The following is a 19,264-nucleotide window of genomic DNA, read 5'->3' on the forward strand; positions in this document are numbered from 1 at the left end:
AATGGAGACAATATCATAAAAATACCTCCTAAAGGGGATGTTTCTCAGAAACTCTAACAGTCAGAATGCCAGTTAGGGCTATATTTAAAAAACAAGTAACCCTTTTTGTTTGGGATTGTGTCTGCGCCGGTTGCCACCTTTCTAATTGCTGGTAACCGGATCCCCGAGGCCCTGCCCCACCTCTTCTCCCCAAAGGCCCTGCCCCTGTCACTCACTGGATCATCTCCAGGAGCCTGCCTGCAGGTAGGATGCAGCCCTGGCTGAGCAGGGGCTGGCACAGGTAAATGACCCAGTGCCTCCCCCAACCCCAGGGTAACCAGGCTGTTAGTTCATGTGCCATTTTCGACTGGACTTTCTGGTCAAAAACTGGGCACCTGGCAACCCTAATTTTATGGCACCCAGACACAGAAGCCAAAAACTGGACTGTCCATGTAAAACGTGGATAAGTGGCAACCTAGCATCAGATTGGAAGAGTGGTGGTACAAGACAACATGCCCACCCATTGGAACTTATTGGAATTTAAGAGAAGGTGGTTTGAGATTATGCATAGCAGGGCACTGTATAGGGGGAGGTTTGTGCACCTTTGTGATGAGAAAGTTATTTGATAGTTGAGGCCAGGAGATCCTTGTATACAGGGGTCCTCCCATCTTAGCTCCTGAAGTGGGTGCTTAAGAGCCACACTGTCCTCACCGAGGATACACCTAGATTCAGCTCCACCAGAGTTAGCAATATCAGGAATCCTAGGTCATAATTTTCCTCCTACATGCATCTGTTTTGAGTGTGGTGAAAACTGATTTTAGCAGTGACCATTAATTTACACTGGTGTCATTTGAAATTAGAATTGGGCCAATAGCTGCCATCAGGTTTGATCACAGTGTCAACTCACTCTGGTCAGAGCAGATCTGTATGCCACAGAGCTTCAAATACTAGCAGCAGCAGTCTGTGGCTGGTATACACCCTGGCTTGTGACATTGTTAATGCCAATGGAACTGAACCACTCTTAGTGTAGACAAGGTTTGTCACTCTACTCTCATGTATTCTGTACTTCAAACTTCATTTGAAACAGGATTCTAGTACAATTTGGACCTATTCACACTGGCTGACCATGTCATGTTACAAATCAGTTTAGCGGGAATCACTTTAAAATAGTTTAAACACAGTTCCTTAACTCCTTTGATGGCCTGTGAAAATAGGTTGGATAGGGCTTCATTCTCATTTTAGTCCTGCAGAGAGGAGAATTCAGTTTTGTAACATTCTGACACAGCCATTCATCATCCACTATAGAAGAATATCCATGCCTCAGTTTCCCTTTTGTACTTATTTTCCTGCTTCTGTGCCTTAGTTTCCCTCTGCTGGTACAGTCTCCAGACAGACTAAGAGTCCTTCCATTCCAGGGTAAACAAAACAAGTCCTAACCTTGATCCTTCCGTATAGGGGCTCCACTAAGTTCTTCAAAATAGCCAGAGTCCTGTGCCTATGTGACCTTAACCTCCTACCTTTATATCAGGACTTCATGACATACCTACTAGGAGGTGCCATTCAAATAGTCCTCTGGTCTGAAAAGGCTTCTAGAAAACAATCCTGATTGATTTGTGTTGGATTATTATCCCTAGTACTATTTAATTTTATGATGGTAGTCTGCAAAGGCCCCAATCAGAACTGAAGGCCCCTTTGTGTGGGACATTGTATAAACACATAGAAGATGGCTCCTACTCTGAACACCTCACAATCCAAAATAACAAAGTACAGAAAGGAATGGGGGTGGAATGAGTCATAGCAGTAAGAAAGTGTTCACGTTGGCCAGGTATGCGCATTAGATGGTTTTGAGGCAGACGTACATGATTATAAGAGAGTCTACTTTTGATTAGCACTATCCTAAGTTATCCTCTGTAACAGAGTGAGTTGGAAGCTAAACCAGTCTCTGCTTTCCCATGAGAACCAAAGCAGCAATTATTTAGAACTGAAAAGCTATGTTTGGTGTTCGTGATCAGCCTGCACTAGATGGGCTGCTGGTGCTACTAAAGTAATGATACATTTTGTTATATTCAGTCTCCTTAACTGAACCAAGACTGAGAAGTGAAAAATATGGTACTTCCCCTTCAGACATCTAGCACTTCTGCCATCAGATAAGTGCTACACTTTTTGATGGCCAGATTAATACACATTGCAGAGTTCAATTAGAAGGCCTCAACTTTATCAGAATTCACCATTAATACATTTCAATTGGTTACATAGTCCAAAGTACTGTGCTGCAGTTCTAGTAATATGTTAGTGCATGTACCTGTAGGAAAGACAGTGTAGTTGAATTCAAATTAAATTCTTATCCACAGACTCCCTATATCACCTCGGACAAATAATTTAATCTCTCTGGGCTTAATTTAGCTAAATATGAAATGGAGAAAATAATCCTTCCTTTGGCCCACCCATCCTTCGTCAGTTTTGTTTATTTGGATTGATAACAGTTCTGGGCATGGGTTGTCTGTTACTATGCATTTGTATAGTGCCTTTTCATAATGGAACCCTGATTTTTGGTTGGGGCATCTAGCTGCTACCATAATACCAATAATAAGCAATATTTATATAAACTATCAGTTTATGAATCCCATTGAAAGCTCAGTAGGCTGTTTATCTATCAGCAAATAGCAATAATTGTTTTAGTTTTCTCCCTATCCTGTAAGCAATCTATGCTGATGAGAATTAGTATTCATAGACCATCCTTAATATAGATGATTTGTGGGGCACGGGTAGAGTTAGGCTTTCCCCACACTAGATAGCTCCATCTACACCAAGCCTGCTGAATAAGTTTTACAAAAATTCCATCTGTCCCTGGTATCTTCAGCTGATCCTTGGCACTCTGCCTGTTGCAGAAAGGTAAACTCAATTGCTTCTACAATTACACACAACTGCTGCTTCCTAGGCACTTGGGAATGCACTGCATGAGGAAGCTGCAGTGCCTCCTATAGACACTAGTCATTCTGTAACAAACTGAACCTCTGCTAGCTTGTGTCACTGAATCCAGATTCATCTTTGCAGAAGGGTCTTTTGCTTGGCCTCTAAGTATTCTGTAGCTGCAGCACCTGACTATTAGACAATTTTTTCAGTGCATTGAGCTGGCAGTACAAACATTTGGTCTCCCAATAAAGAATCTAATTTTGCTTGAAAGAGAAACTGCTGCTTCCAGGTGGCTCATGAATGGAGGTCTCAGATCCATTGATCTTAATTGAAAAACATGTTAAATTAAGTTTAAAAAAAACTCTAAGAAAACAATAAATTCTGAGTTGTTGCCTGAATTGGAATTTCGCTCAGCTGGAGCTAATGTTTTCCTCAGAGAAAAGATTATGGAGATCCTGAGAGAGGTTTCCAAGAAACAGAGAAATAGTCCTGATCCAAGTTAGGCAAATAATGCTGTGTCTGTCTACTGGCAAGTGAAACACTGAGCCTAAAACGAAGCTGCAAATGAGGAAAAAGACGAATATGCTGTCAGAAGCTGTTTCACAGAAAAACCAAACAAAGGGTTTTAAATGAATACAGAACATCTTTCTCCCAGAGAAAAGATCATGCTAGGAGGGAACAATGGAGATTCACAGCAATATATATTCATCACCAAAACTCACCCTTTTGAGCTCTGTGGAGTTAAACTAGAACAAAGTAAACTGGAGGCTCCACATCTTAACAATTTATGTACATTTACAGCAAAGAAATTAGAAGAGATTTGTGACTTCTGTCCAGACCCAGAAAGAATGCATAGCAGGAATCAGTTTAATTCTCACCATTACCACCACCCTGGGAAGGAATATAGGCTTCTATTCCACAATCCCAGATAAACAAGCTACATTAAATGACACAAAACTCTTAAGGGCCCCTCTTGGGTAGATAATTGTATCTACTTTGGCTAATGTCCTGAATCTCTCCACAGTTGTTAACTCTCACCAACTGATGAAGTGGCTTTTCACCCATGAAATCTTACGCTCCAATACATCTGTTAGTCTATAAGGTGCCACAGGACTCTTGCTTTTTACAGATCCAGACTAACATGGCTACCCCTCTGATATCTCACACAACGGTCATTCATATGATTTTCTGGGGAAGAATATTTTAACACTGACAGACCACTGTATTAAGGGCCAGGTGGTACATATAATTTGTTTTCCTTTATTGATAGTAAGTGGCTCCTAAACATCATTGTCCCCTGCCTTATCTTCAACAGGTCCCCATAGTATATAAATATCTCCTGTAGGCTGAAATGGAACAGAAGATGGCTAGAGCATAGATCCTGGAAGTCACATCACAAATCACTTTGTCTGTAGGATAAAGAATTTATTAAATTCTGTAGAGTTGGAGACATCAAAATGTGCCCATAATGGTGATATGATAAATACAGTAGAACCTCAGAATTATGAACACCAAAGTTACGAACTGACCAGTCAACCACACTCCTCATTTGAAACCGGAAATATGCAATCAGGCAGCAGCAGAGGGGGAAAAAAATGAATGCTGTACAGTACTGTGTTAAATGTAAGCTACATAAAAAAAGAGAAAGTTTAAAAAAATATTTGACAAGGTAAGGAAACTGTTTCTGTGCTTATTTCATTTAAAGTAAAATGGCTAAAAGCAGCAGTTTTCATCTGCATAGTAAAGTTTGAAAGCTGTATTAAGTCAATGTTCAGTTGTAAACTTTTGAAGAACCACTATAACATTTTGTTCAGAGTTACAAACTTTTCAGAGCTACAAACAACCTCCATTCCCAGGGTGTTCATAACTCAGATTCTACTCTAGATAAATCCTCAAAAAATACATTCCTGTGCTCTGGTCCAGATCCACATAGAAATTGTTAAAAGCCAAAATTCTTTATAAACTACTTAAAAGGAATAATTTTGGTATTAATTTGCTCCCAAGTTGTATTGCATTAGAGATGCATCAGACTAAAACAATTTTTAAGTGCTTGCATTTCAACTCTAACTTTGATTTTTTTTCTGGATTTGCTTTCATCTTCTCTTGATCACATGCCCTAAGGGCTGAAGTTATATTTAGCTTTGCATTCATTTTTCTTTGTATAATTTTAGTCCAACAGTCTCAGTTGCCTTAAGAATGTTATGTTCTTCCTCAGACCTCCCATAAACTTGCAGAATTTCACTTATTTTCCTCTGGAAGTTTCCTGGGATGTCTATGATTCTGAATGCGAGGTGACCAAAAAAGCAGTATTTTCTGAACAGCATCTTAAAGTTATTGGGTTAGCATTGTCATAATGGAACAGAAACTTGTCAGAAGCTATAAACTGCATTTGCTGAAAAAAATGGTACTGGGAGACCATAACTTCCACGTTGGAAAACATGTACCTTTCTGATTTTACAGTGATGCTCTTTAGGTCTGTGCAGATATGAATGGATCAGATTTTCCCCACAATGGGCACTGAAGGGCATGGCACATCACTCTGTCTCAGTAATATGTTTTATTACAGTATCCCAGCCAGTTCTTCCTTCACTTTGAGAAAGAATGGGATTGTAAACCTCTAGGCCATAAGTCATAGCCTCCTCTTAGACTAGAATCTGCACTGTTTCTTCTTTAAGCAGGCCATTTTTATAGTTCCAATTTCCTAAGCATTTTATTGAGGTCTATCTTGATGACTGCGGTTTGGTCCAAGAGGTGGACCAATTAATAGGAAACGTTTCAAACACTTCCTTGCCTGGTAGTTCTTGCTGAAATGTTTAAAAAAAGTCAGCTTGAACAAATACTCAGCATGGAAAATTTCAGCCTGAATGTTTAAAGTTTGTCAAAGTTACAAGCAACAGAAAACAAGGCCTTGTAATGGATAGTGTTAGGTAAACTTAGATATTGGCATTGCTACCAGCTTGCCTATAGTTAGGAAAACTATATCATTCCAAATTTCTCTCTCTATTGCTCGCTGTAGAGCTTCTGCCTAGAACATTCCCCAGCCTGCTGCTGCTTGGTTTCTTGTTGGGTGTAATGTGCCCACTGTGACAGGGTCAGGCCAGACGGCTACAGGAGACTGCTCCTTGTAGCAACAAATGTTGCACCCAGGGCATTTCTGGAAACCAGGCCAGCTTGCCAGGGCAGTAGCCACACGGACTGAGAGCATCTTGCTGGGCTGGGGGTGGGAGGTGCCTTCTGCAGCTGCTGCTGGTGCCTTGCATGCTCTGCACAAAGGCAGGTATATTAGCCCCAGGATAAGCACATCCCTTTTCCCTTTGTAGCTGACCAGGGTTATTCTAGGTTAATTAGGACACCTGGGGGCAATCAAGGGCCTGCCAGAACCTGTTAAAAGCCTCCCCTCCAGTCAGACAGGGGCATGTGCTGGAGCTGTGGGAGGAAGGGGAGCTACTGGGGAGCTTGGTGGTGCAGGTGCTGACAAGCACCAGGAAAGAAACCCTGTGGGTACAAAGACAAAGGGTGGGAGAATATCTGCCCAACCGGGGTTTGAGGGAAAAGACCCCGCCCGAGGAGAGACTGAACCAGGTGTCTGGTCTGTGGCCATCATGCCCGCAGGGGCTACCAAAGACTGATAGGCTCTCTTGCCCATTCAAGGAGGCCTGGAGGAACCCTACTCCAGCAGAGTATTGGCAGCAAGCCCAGGGGCATGGGGGAAACTCTGAGGGAAAGAGGAATACCCTATCCCACCACTAAACAGAAGCGCAGGACTCACCGAGGCTGAGGAGATGCTCCATCACACCACATATATTTTTGCAGTTGGGCTGATGTGCAGAAATTTACAGACAGGGCCCTAAGAACATATTCAATATACAGAGTTATGTGCTACTTTTGTGTTTCCATGAATATCAAGATTTATTGACATGTAAAATGCTACCTGGAAGAACCATATTTAGGCTGAGATTAAGAGCCTAAGGAAGGAGGTTTCTAAGTCACCTAACTTCCATTAGGCTTCTTTGAAAATCCCAGCTTTAATCATCATATGCCTATTTTCAGTTTGTACTCTTCTTCCACGTGGTAAGCTTGCACATACTGCGTAGAATCATAGGTGTCTATGATACATTTCACAGAAACTCAATCCTTGTCCTGAGAAGTTTATGTTCCCTGTTCTTATTTGTCTTGTGGTGGGGGGTAAAACTGTTTGTTCATGTTCTTGCCTCATTGATTGGTGACTAAGTCCTGTGACCGATGCACTGTAGACATAACTGTGCAATGCAAGGCCCTGTTGGCTCTCTTCCCTTCTGTTTTTGTTCTTTTGGCACACAAATGCTTGAAACCATGAGCTAATATGGTGATATGACCGGGGTCCCAGTTGGGGCCACTTGCAGTCATTCAATTAGGGTGAACTGCAAAGAATGGGGTAGATAATCCCCAAAACTGGTGGATATTTTCAATACTTAGATTTACCAAGCCAGCATAAAACAGCTTCTTTATTACCTCACTGCTTGCCCAGAAGCCAACACCACAGTTCCCTTGAAGTAACCCAGCCCCAGGCCTCCATCCAGATCATCATATTTGACATGGGTAAGATTTCTGAAAAACCTCATTTGATCATATAAAAGAAAAGGTTCTACCAATCCCAAAGGTAGAGACATATTACCTCCCAGGTTCTTGAATATCCATACATGCATACAGCCAGTTCTTATTAACTAAAATTTATTTTAAAAAACAAACTCAAAAGAGAGCGAGAGTATGGTTAAAAGATCAATATACACACAGACATGAGATCAATTCTGGGAAGCTATTTAGGGTGAGCACGGAAGGAAGAGGTTTTTGAGCGAGAGAACTAGAGCCCCAGGATCTGCTTAACCTGGGCCTGGTTTTAAACATGCTTCTAGCAAATAAATATCATTGCACTCTAAATGAACAAACACCAGTACTAGAAATGGGGTCTTGGCTTGTCACAGCCACACAAACATTTTAAGTATGTTTATAGTTTAGTTTTTATGTTGATCTATTGTCTATCATTTATCTAAAGAACAAAAATATGTCCAGATCTAATGCCAGGCAACCTTTTGTGACAGGAGACCTCAAAGGCTCATTGATCTCGTCTGTCTGGAGGGATTACATGGCTCTTAGTCATAGTCCTAGGGCTCTATATGAATTTGCAGACTGACTGAAATTCACCAGCACTGAGCTGTTCTGTTTATAAAAAAAAAAAAAAAGTTTTCATGTGTTACTGTTGCACCACCTAGTGTGCAAATGAGTTGTACCTCTAGAGAAAACTATTTAAATAAACCTTTGTTAGTGATTTCCATATTGTGAAGACATTCTGTTTCAACAAAGACTGAAAAAAATTACTCTTCATTAAACATAATCACAAACCAAATATATTATCTTCATGATAAACACACTGTTCACCAAACCAGGCACTGAGAGGTGTTCTGGCAAAAAGGCAAATTTCAATTTAAGTGTGTGTAATATAACAAGCACGAAGGGTTCAGGGTGATGTTACAGCCATCTCTGTAAATATATATTTACATAATACAAAATATTAGAGATAAAATTAAAGATTCTGGATTAAGTTCTATATCTTTAAAAAAAAGAAGAAGAAAAAAGCGACACTGGGTGAATTAAATACCAAATGGCAGTCTTCAAGCCCCCTGACAGCAATTCCGGGACCCAGTGCAGAATAGTCAATGGGCCCCCAGCCTGCTGCCTGACACGTGGGCAGTGCTGCACCTGCAATGGCTGGTGCCACCACAAGCGGCTGGCTGCGTGGCTGGGCATGGCCAGGGCTTCCACATGCCCACCCAGCTGCCTTCGCCGCTGCTGGTACCACCCCACGTGTGCTTAGGAGCCCCTGCCCTGTGGTCCTCCGGGTGATTTTAAAAGGCCCGGGGCTCCTGGCCCCTTTTAAATCACCCAGGACCCTGGGCAATTCCCCACTGCCATCAGTGGGCCTGGCAGTCTTTGTTTAGTGTGAGCTGTAAGGAAATGCAGAAGCTAAGAGCATCATAATAACGTAAAACAAATTTGCAAAACAAATTCCTAGAGGGATGAGAGACTGAGCGAGACTGTTGCTTAAATAAAAATATATCTTTGTGTATAACACACAGTGCACAATTATTAGAAGTGTCAGAAGACATATACATAGTTTCTTCAGATTAGACTAAGAGGCAGGCTTGCCAAAGAGAATCTCCCACTCTAATTACACATTCTCAAGTTTTCCTGGTTTTAAGGCGATTTTGGTGAGGAGTGGGAAACAATTTGAAGAATCTGCTACCTCCATAACATGACCCTCTACTGATGGCATCTGTCCTCAGATCAGTAAAATTGGCCACAGTCTGTGTTGGCCTGGACAGATGAGTGCTTCTGGATACCCATGTAGTTAGAAATGTGAAAGATGCCCATTTCCATCTATGGCTAGCCAGATAATGTACCCCACCCTGCCTCACAAACTCTGTCATCATGATCCATGCATGTGAGACCTCCAGGCCTGTTTATGGAAATTCTCTGTCACAGTTCAGGGCAATTGTATGTATATTCCCCCTCTGTAGTCCAGCAAGAGCAGCACATAGTACAGGCCAGGAGAGGCTAAGCCTCCCCAAACAGCCCCAAGTGGTCCCGCCCACACACTGCCCCCAGATCCCCCTCCGGCTTACCGCTCTTCCCCCCACCTAGGGTTAGGACAGCTTGTGGTTGGGCCTTGGGGCAGCGGGGGTCAGTGCTCACCACTACCTGGTGCTCTGGTGTTGGGGCTGTGCTGCCCACCCAGTGCTGGGGGCACTAGGTGGCTGCAGTGGGGGAGGGTCAGAGCCTTGGGCAGAAGCGGTCAGGCTGGGGGCCAGTTTCCCCCAGTGGGTGGATCACACCCTGCACATGAGCAGCGAGAGCACCCACTCTAGGCTTCTGGTTCCTTAGCTGTCACTTCTCTTTGGCAGAAGAAGTGCCATTCTGAGTTACCGGGGGGTGCTCAACCCCCACTCTGCCCAGACCCCACCCCCACTCCACCCCTTCCCCCAAACTCCCACCCCACCTCTTCCCATCTCCGCTCCACCCAGCCTCTTCCTGCCCCATTCCTCCCCCAAGCGCATACCATCCTCCCTCCATCCCCTGGCTCCCCAGCACCTCCTGCACACCACTGATCACTGGCAGGCAGGAGGTGCTGGGGGGAGAGGGAGGAGCTGATCAGCAAGGCCGCTGGTGAGTGCTGTGCACCCACTATTTTCCCCCATGGGTACTCCAGGCCCAGAGCACCCATGGAGTTAGCACTTGTGGTGGAAACCCATGTCTCCCCCGCCACTTCACCAGGCTTTTTCCAGGCTGCACAGTTCTTTGCTTACAATGATATTCCCAGCAAGCCAGACTGCCTAAACAGGCCAGTGACTATGCTTTTGCTTTCTCTCTGAAGACTTATGATCACCATATTGCCAACAGATGTTGTAAGTTACTACACCGCTCTTTACAAGTGTAACCCCTCTGCTAGGCTGAAATGATAGCAGCAAGGGCCAGGTTCAATACATAGGGGTCCCTTCCCCACCACGTAATGCAAACCAGCTCGAGCCCCCACCCAGTGACCTGGGAAAAATCTTACACACACCCCTGGGCGCCTCAAGGAGGCAATACTTCCCCTCTCGCAAGCACAGACTCTTGGTGTAGCGGAAAAGGTTTAATCACATAAGATAAACAACAAGCATTAAATTTGGAAAATACCTCAACTAGAGTTCATAGGTCAAACCATGAGCAAAGACCCACCCCAGCAAATTGGGCCGTGTCCTTCTCTCTGGGCCCTTGAGTCCAGCAACCCCCCAAATTACCCACAGCCCCAAAAGTCCCACAATTCAAAAGTCTCTGTTCCGGGTCAGTGCAGCCCCAGAGTTCAAGAGTCTCTTTGCAGAGGTCCCCCTCCCCAGCCTAGGTAGAAAGGGGTACCTTACGTGGTTCGGGGCCAACTGCCCTGCCTCTTCGTGGGGTTCTGCTTCCACTAGTCGTCCCCGCAAACAGCTCAGCTCCGCTTGCTCTGTGGGCTGCTCCGCTCTGCCAGCTGCTCTGGTCCACCAGCTGTCCTGTGATCCGCTCCAGCTGTCCTCACGAGCTGCTCAGCTCCACTCACCCAGTGGCTGCACAAACTGCTCCACTCCGCTCTGCCAGTATTGCTTCAGGCTCCCCCACTCATCAGCACAGTGCTCTCAGCTCAGCAAGTCCAGCTCTTCAGTGATTTCAGCTCCACTCATTAGCACAGTGCTCTCAGCTCAGCAAGTCCAGCTCTTCAGTGATTCCAGCTCCTAGTAGGGGAGCCCCAGTACCAGTGAATTCAGCTCAGTAACCTGCATCTAGATTCTTAAGGGAATCAAAAATTAACTCTGACATTCCACAGTGGAGAGAGGCATAGGTGGAACTCGTGCTTCTAGCTCACACAAGGAACCTATACCACCAAGTACAGATATCTGTCCACAGCCTCTCTCTTTCAATGGGTTTTGGAACCCATGTGCCCCATCTAGCAAGCGCTATCCAGCTGACAATGAAACCCCCCATCACAAGACAATTTTGTAATTCCCCATTTACCCAATCAGGGTGACAACATTTCATTCCTCCTGCCCCAATAACAACGAAATTGGGGCTCCCACAGCTGTGAAAATAACCATCCCATGCTGCTTTGCGGTATGCTAAGTGGGGTGGGAGTGCCCATGCAAATAACTGAAATGCTAATGCGAATACTTAAAACTTCCACTCTGCACTCCCCATAATCTACCACCAGATGTCAGGGTAGAGCTCATCCTGACTCTGCTTACACATGCAAGGACATTTATTCTTAAAGTGAAAGCATTACAGAAAAAACACATAAAAAAGTTCCTATATGCATGCAAATGTAACCCACACACTTTCTGGGTGTGGCGTTTTGTCCCATTTAGTGGCACCAAGAGAGATTAATGAGTTTGCTCTACAGCCTTAGCTAACAGCAAGGTGGCTTTTTAGCTCATGCTGCAGAGGCTCATGCACTAAACTCCAGAGGTCCCAGGTTCAATCCCACCCATTGACAACCAGGGTCTGTCAGAGTTACACTAACAGTTTACCAGAAGTCTTAGGTTGCTTCCGTAGGCCAAAGTACTTCCAACCCTTCCCAGGAATGATCCCTTGGGCAGAAAGTCTATTTACCCAAAAGTCCTCTCTTTGTTGGTCTCTGCAGAATCCTGTTTGAAGCAATTTATGTGAGCCTCTGCAGGTGGTGGGTGGTACTTCTCTGGAGGTGTTACAACCTCAGTGGATTTTTCTAATCACTCCTGTGACAGGGTTCTCCACTCACTGCAGGTAGGGCACCTCCTCCTGGCCATTCTGGGGAATAAGTCCCCAGGTCAACACCTCTTCCCACAGGTGCAAGTTGTCCATCCACCTCTGTCTCCAGCCCCTCTCTCATTCCAGGAGCTGCTGCAGCCCCTTTGGCACTCAACCCTCCAGCCAGGTCACTATTGTGGTTTCCCCCAGGGGAGGAGAATCTCTTCTCCAGAACAGGCTCGGGTAGTCTTCCTATGCACTGCACTACCTGTGCCACTTCCCCAGTGACTGATTGGGGAACCCAGGCCCACCCTCTACTCCAGGTTCCAGCTCAGGGACCCTCCAGTCAGCAGCCAAGGTCTGTTTGACTCTGTACCTTGCCACATTTCTCCAAGCCCTTTCCTAACCTACTAGCTTGCCCTTGCTTCTCTGGACGTGCCAGCTTCACCACTCCCATTTCCCAGGAAGCAACTGCAGGCTACTCACCTCTACAGCCTCTAACACTCCTCCTCCTTTCCAGAGAGTGACTGCAGTCTTCCCCAGCACTTCTGGGGCCAGTTTCTCAGCTTCTATATGTGCCACCTGTTCCTGCACAGGTGAGCTTCTTGTAATTAAGGCTTCTCTTGCAGTCTTAATCCCCTCCCCCCCACTTGCCATGTAATAGGCTAATTGGCCTCTCAGGCTGCCTTAACCCTTTCAGGGCAAGTGTGAGGACACTCCACACTGCTCTTAGTTCCTAGAGGAACTGTGGTCACCCTCCCTCACAGAATTATATACAGTCCCTAGCCCACAATGATACATATGTAACCCTTCTGCCCATCAGAGTTGGCAGCAACAACAGTTGGGTTCAGTATCTGGGGGTTCCATTTCAATAACACAATGCAAAACCAGCTCAAGCCCCCAGCCGGGGACCTGGGACAATTACATACCCCCAGCCCGGGTGCCTCTAAGAGGCAATACTTCCCCTCTCACAAGCACAGAATCTGAGTGCAGCAAAAGACTTTTAATAAAAGCGGGAAACAATGCGGCATTATGTTGGGGAAACACCACAAATAGGATTCATAACACAAACCATGAGCAAAAGACCCACCCCCAAGTAAGTTTGGCAGTGTCCTTTTCCCCTCAGGGTCTTAAGTTCAGCAACCCAAAAGTTATCCCACCCAGTTTCTGTCCTTTGGTCAGTGCAGCCCCCAGAGTTCAGAAGTCCCTCTGCAGTGTTTATCTCCTAGCCTGGGTAGAAGTGGGGGAAAGTATGGGGAGCATTTTACATGCTGTGCTGCTCAGATTGATGGTTACCATGCCTCTCCACAGGGTTCTACTGCAGTTTTCAACACTAACCATTCCTTTCTACTAGACATCCTACTCACCAATGTTGCCTTCAAACTCCCTCCACAACACAGCTCCCAGTGATTTTAGCTGGTAGTTGGGGATCCTCAGCGACCTAATGCTCAGACCTAAGTATCAGTGAATTCAATATGACAAAATGTTACAAAACTCCTAATAGAATCACCATTAGCTCTGTTATCACATGTGAACATTTTAACACCAACCCTTGCCTAGCGAGTACTATTTAGTTGAGGGCAAGTCCCTCCTTCATAAAATACCATACAGTTCTACTGTCCTTTATTCACATAACCTGGATAACAACGCTTCATTACTCCTGCCCCAATAACAAAGAGACTGGGGATCCCACAGCAACCAAAGTGACCATTTGTGCCAGCAGTCCCATCGTGCTAGGCAGGGTGGGTGTGCCCATGCAAACAAGATCAGCCCCTGAAGTCCTTTTCCAAAGCTCACCACCAGATGTCAGGGGAGAGCCCGTTCTGACTCTGCTTACACCTAAACTAATACAGTAAGATCTCCCAAAGATAGTGGCAGGAAACTGCCATATCTGTCACACTCTGTGTCTAAGAATGGAAGCGCCAACCTTATAAAAACAGCTCAAGTTTATTCAGAACATAGCAGCTTGTCTGCTCAGAAAGATAGGCCACTGAAAACACATTAACATGGTGTTCTGCTCTCTTTGCTAAACCTCTCTCTTTTGAATCGCTTAGATTCAAAGTTTCACTCCTCTTCAAAGCCCTCCCTGAGAAAGTCCCTCGGGTAACCTGAGGCAGCCGGGGGGGAGGGGGGGGAGCTGCAAAGAGCTAAAGGGGCTTGGCTGATTTAGGAGATTGAAGATAGATGGAAAGACCCTTTTGCTGGGGCGCAACGAACAGATACCATCCATTAATCTCACCAAGTGCTGTGTCTAAAAGATAATTCTCCTGGCGAGGAGCGTAAGAGGCTTAGGTTGCTGGTTCTTGCAGCCTTAAAACTCTTGGTATAAAACTGAGGGCCATCAAATAGCAATACTGACCTGGACTGACTTTGCACTGTTTTTGCTTTTATGAAATGCACTGTTGAGCCAATTCCAGTTCATAGAGGTCAGATATTCTCCTCCAGGGCTGGCCTTAGGGGGTGGGTCACCCGGGTCAGGGGCGCCGTGGTCAAGGAGGCGCCATGCAGCAGTGGAGAGGTGCGCACTGTTGGTGTGCTCCCCGGCTGCCCCCTCACCGCACTCGGGTTCTGTGGCTCCCAGGAGTGTGAGCTGCCGCTGCCCCGTCCGCAGCCCCCCCCCGGCTGCCTCAGCACTCTGGACGTGGAGCCAGCATCTGACCAGTATGGGCATGGTAAGGGGAGTACTGGGGGGCAGTCAGGGAGCAGGGGGAGGATTGGATGGGTTGGGAGTTCTGGGGGGGTCTTGTCAGGGGGCAAGGAGTGGTTGGATGGGGCATGGGAGTCCCCGGGGGGGTCTGTCTGGGGGCGGGGGTGTGGATAAGGGTTGGAGCAGTCAGGGGACAGGTAGGGGGTAGAGTCCTGGGGGGCAGTTAGGGGCAGGGGTCCCAGGAGGGGGCAGTCAGGGGACAAGGCGCAGGCAGGCTTAGGTAGGGGGTGGGGTTCTGGGGGGCAGTTAGGGGAAGGGGTCCCAGGAGGGGGCAGTCAGGGGACAAGGAGCGGGAGTGGTTGGGGGTTGCAGGAGCCCCTGGGGGGGGGGGGGCGCCGGGACACAGCCTGGGCGGGGGGGCGGCGTAGCTGTTCCCCGCTAGTGGCAGCACTGCCGTCTTTGCAGGGCTGCTGCCCCCTTCACCGCGCCGGCTTCTCCATGGCTGGGGCTTGCCGCCGCCGCAAGCAGGACGCGCTGGCTCTCCGCTGCCTCCAGAAGGCGGCTCCTCCCTGTCGAGCTGCTGGAGCGGCCCAAGCCCGGCAAAGCCACTGAGTGGACTCGGGGCGGGGGGGGGCCACCTGGGTGGGGTGGGGAGGGGAGGGCTCACGGGGCGGGGTTGTGCACCCTCCAAGGGAGTTCAGGGGGCAGGGAGTGGGGAACCTGGTCTGGGGAGCAGCCCCTGGGCACGGCTGGCCCCTGGGGTCTATAAAGGCTCTTTGGGATTTGCCCCTCAATGAATCGATGTGCCGGGGGTGGGGAGCAAGGTGGAAGTTTTGCCTAGGGCGCAAAATATCCTTGCAGTGGCCCTGCCCCAGGGGGTGCGTGCACCCCAGGTTAAGAACCACTCCACCAAACTGATAAGATCTGCATTTTAATTTAAGTTTAAATGAAGCTTCTTAAACATTATTTAAAAACTTGTTTACTTTACATACAACAATAGTTTATAGACTTATAGAGAGAGACCGTCTAAAAATGTTAAACTGTATTACCGGCACGCAAAACTTAAATTAGTGTGAATAAATGAATTCTCAGCACACCACTTCGAAAAGGTTGCCGACCCCTGGTGTAGATGGTGATAGTGTCATGCCACCTTGTGGGATATGATAGTTTCAGCAACATTGCAATAGCATAAATGACCTTCAGGATGCAGCCCCAGTGACATGTTAGCCTAACTGTGGTACACCCACTGGCCATGCAGGACTGCCACTGGAATCCTGCACTTTCCATTGCAGAAGGCGTATGTGTTAATGTTTGCTCTTTATAAAACAAAGTATTGTATTTAAAAAATAAGTACAATAAATATCTAGTCATGGCCCTATCTTCCTGAAAGAGTAGGAGGGCTTGCAACTTGGGGATCAGCTTACACAGAGTATAGGTAGTTAGCACATTTATTTCAAAGTAGTCTTGCATGCTGGAGTATTAGAATGCTCTGTGCAGGGCAGGCTAACTTAAAAACAACATTCATCGCGTAAAGGTGAGTAATTCCATTACATTATTAAAACAAAGCCACATGACTGATCAGAATCAAATAAGTGTTTTAACCTCTGGCTGACTGTTTGAACTCACAGCTTCCAACTGGAAGATGGGCTAGAAAATGCATCAGATATTATAGAAAATAGAAAATATTTACCAAAGAGAAAAGGAGTTTTCTGCAAATGAAAGCAGTATGGGCTATTTTAATCCTCTTGTAAGTACAACAGAATCCATCAGGGTGTGCTCCTCCAGCATCATCTCCGCCCTGCGTCAATGCTCTGGAATTATGCTGAGTTGACATCATACTAGATCATTGTCAATTCATATTGTTTAAGCTTGGATGCAACTTACACAGCAAGGATTCATCTTATGCAGTACTGAATTCTGTCAGTCTCTGCCCTGGTGAACACAACTTGTCAACATGATAGACAACAAAAGCCTGATAAATCACCAGGTGCAACCTATTATGCTTACCAGTCCTAAGCAACACATGCTCTGAAAATCTTTCAAAGTTGGTTCGAAATGTTGTATGGAGGAATTCAAAGATAGCATCAATTGCAACTGAGGAAGAGGTGCATGGCTCTTCCAGATACATTGAGAATTTCTGAACAACTACATTAAGCAGAAATTTATTTCACTGTCTGTGATTGGGCAGGAATTGATCAGAAGAAAATTAATTACTATAAAATTCTTAACTGTGACAAGCAGGCATATTACATCCTCTATCTGCAGCTGCTAGGAGCTGCAAAATGAAGTACTTCTATTTAAATTCAGTATGTCTGAAGTAGAACATATATGTCATGGGAGGTCTTGTATACCCAGTGAGATTGGCCCAATTTTACATAGAGACTAAGCACATCTGGCTCAGATACATCACTCATGTTTAGCTGATGTTTTAACCAATGCTGGCATTATTATTTATGCAGGGAAGTAGCATGAAACTAATTTAACCATAAATTCCTTTATTAAATCCGAAGGCTGAATGCTATTTATACAATTACAAACCAGACCCAAACTGGTAAGATGCAGCCTGTCAGTGCTCATACTGAATTTTAGCCTCACTGGCATTCAGTAGTGTAGACACTCAGAGTTTGTCTCAGGAAGCACAGCATGCTGGACGTGCTTCCCCTCCTTGCAGAAAAATCCCATTTTAAAATGTCAGTTTGACTTGTCTACTGTCTATACTTAGATTATTATTAATGTTTGGATCCCACAAAGATATTTCCCTCCGCTGTTTGCCATTAAAAAACTGGATTGGACACTAGCAGGAGTTAGGGTTTAGGACCTTCAGCACTGAAAGCTGTACATCTCCAGAGAATCTGAACACAGACCCAAAGCTAACCCCTAAGAACAGCAAGTGTGGCCTTGCACAAATTGTTGATCATTTGATTCCAGTGCATGCCCCTTACTGCCAAACAGAGAGAAAGATAAACATTAAATGAGACATAACTATCTACAAGAATCTGATAGGTGTAAACCACCATGAAGGAGCAAAATTATTTAGGGTAGTGCAATGAGGTATAATTAGGAATAATTGTCCAGTGGTAAGCAAAAGAACAAGCATGCTGAGGCCAAGGGAGTATATGACTGCGCTCTATAACTACGTTGGGGGGTAAAGACATGGGAGAATCTGATCTAGGACTCTTTGTGCACATTGTTCAGAAACATTGCACTAAAATTTGTCAGAAATGTTTTTTTTAACATTTCATTAGCTAAGTCACTCTGATTGAATAGCACCCATGAAAGGATCATTTAGCTGCAATCTTACAAATATGACAGGTGTAGGAGGTTCTTAATTAATTAGTTTTGCCATTGCTACTTTCACCAAGAAGAGTGACAAAAAGTGTGTGTATTAGAGAACACTAGAATTACCATACAAGCATTGATTCTGAAAACCAAACTCTCAGCCTCAGCAAGAGACTTCAGCATTTGTAGGGCCTGCAGCTTTCTTGATTTTACTAAATTTGATCAGGTACACAGTTTGAGCACTAAACAAATATATTCCCTTTCTACAGTACAGAAGTTGTTTGAATTAAATTTGTTTCTCATTAACAGCAAAAGATTACAAGGCAGACCTCTTTGGGGCAACCATTTCTACACAGCTCTGCCATTACATGTTGGACCTAGGGCCCTATTATGCATTCAGTTATATTAGTGTGTATCAGAAGCAATGTCCCTGGACTCAGGGAGTTACAGGCAGACAGACAGAATCAAGTCCCTAATCTACAAAACTCCTCCCCACACATGCTGTCACCAGGCTAGCGTTGCCAGCTAGATAAGGCAGACATTCAGTTGGGACTAGAATGGTGGCCAGCAAAGGTTTCTGACATAAGCAGGACTGAATCTCGCCAACAGTGATGCAAGGTCTGAGCATTAACCCCCTTATTTTTATTCCTTTATTAATAAATATGATTTTAGCAGCTGTCACTATAAATGCAGCATTGTGATAAATTGGTCTGCAATAACTTGTTTTGTTTTTATAAAGAAAGTGAAGTCTCAGGCAGATGCAAACAGCATCCCAAACAAGCCACTATCTGAAAGAACTCAGGGATGCCATGAAAGTGAGATATTTCTGATTGTTGGTAGGCACCTGCTGTCTTTTACACATTTAAAAATAAATAAATAAATTATAGTTCACATGGGGCTTGATTTAACTATGACTTCCTTATTTACTCAATATATTGTCAAAGATATAAAAATAAGTTGGGCACTTTTACAATAAAACACAACATGGGGATAAACAATTTAATCTGGCAGTTATCAGTATGTCACAAGAACTGTGACACAAGAAAGATGTCACAAGAATGCCCACATTTCTATGTTTAAATTTTTATGGAAATTAAGATCACAACATTACTAACCAAACTGGTAAGAGAAATTCTGGCATAGTTTCAAAAATGAAACAAAACACGAGCAGCAATC

At 45.1% G+C, this 19,264-nt stretch overlaps 1 long non-coding RNA gene across 1 annotated transcript; it reads right to left on the minus strand.

The window, feature by feature from the left end:
* Positions 1-12,051: 12,051 nt before the first annotated feature.
* On the minus strand, positions 12,052-13,660 carry LOC123354221. Its single transcript, XR_006574675.1, has 3 exons — positions 13,530-13,660; positions 12,649-12,750; positions 12,052-12,222 (listed from the first exon to the last, which is right to left on the minus strand). It is a non-coding gene; the product is annotated as an uncharacterized LOC123354221 (long non-coding RNA).
* Positions 13,661-19,264: the final 5,604 nt, after the last annotated feature.

Source organism: Mauremys mutica, chromosome 21, assembly GCF_020497125.1.
Source record: "Mauremys mutica isolate MM-2020 ecotype Southern chromosome 21, ASM2049712v1, whole genome shotgun sequence".
Lineage (NCBI taxonomy): Eukaryota > Metazoa > Chordata > Testudines > Geoemydidae > Mauremys > Mauremys mutica.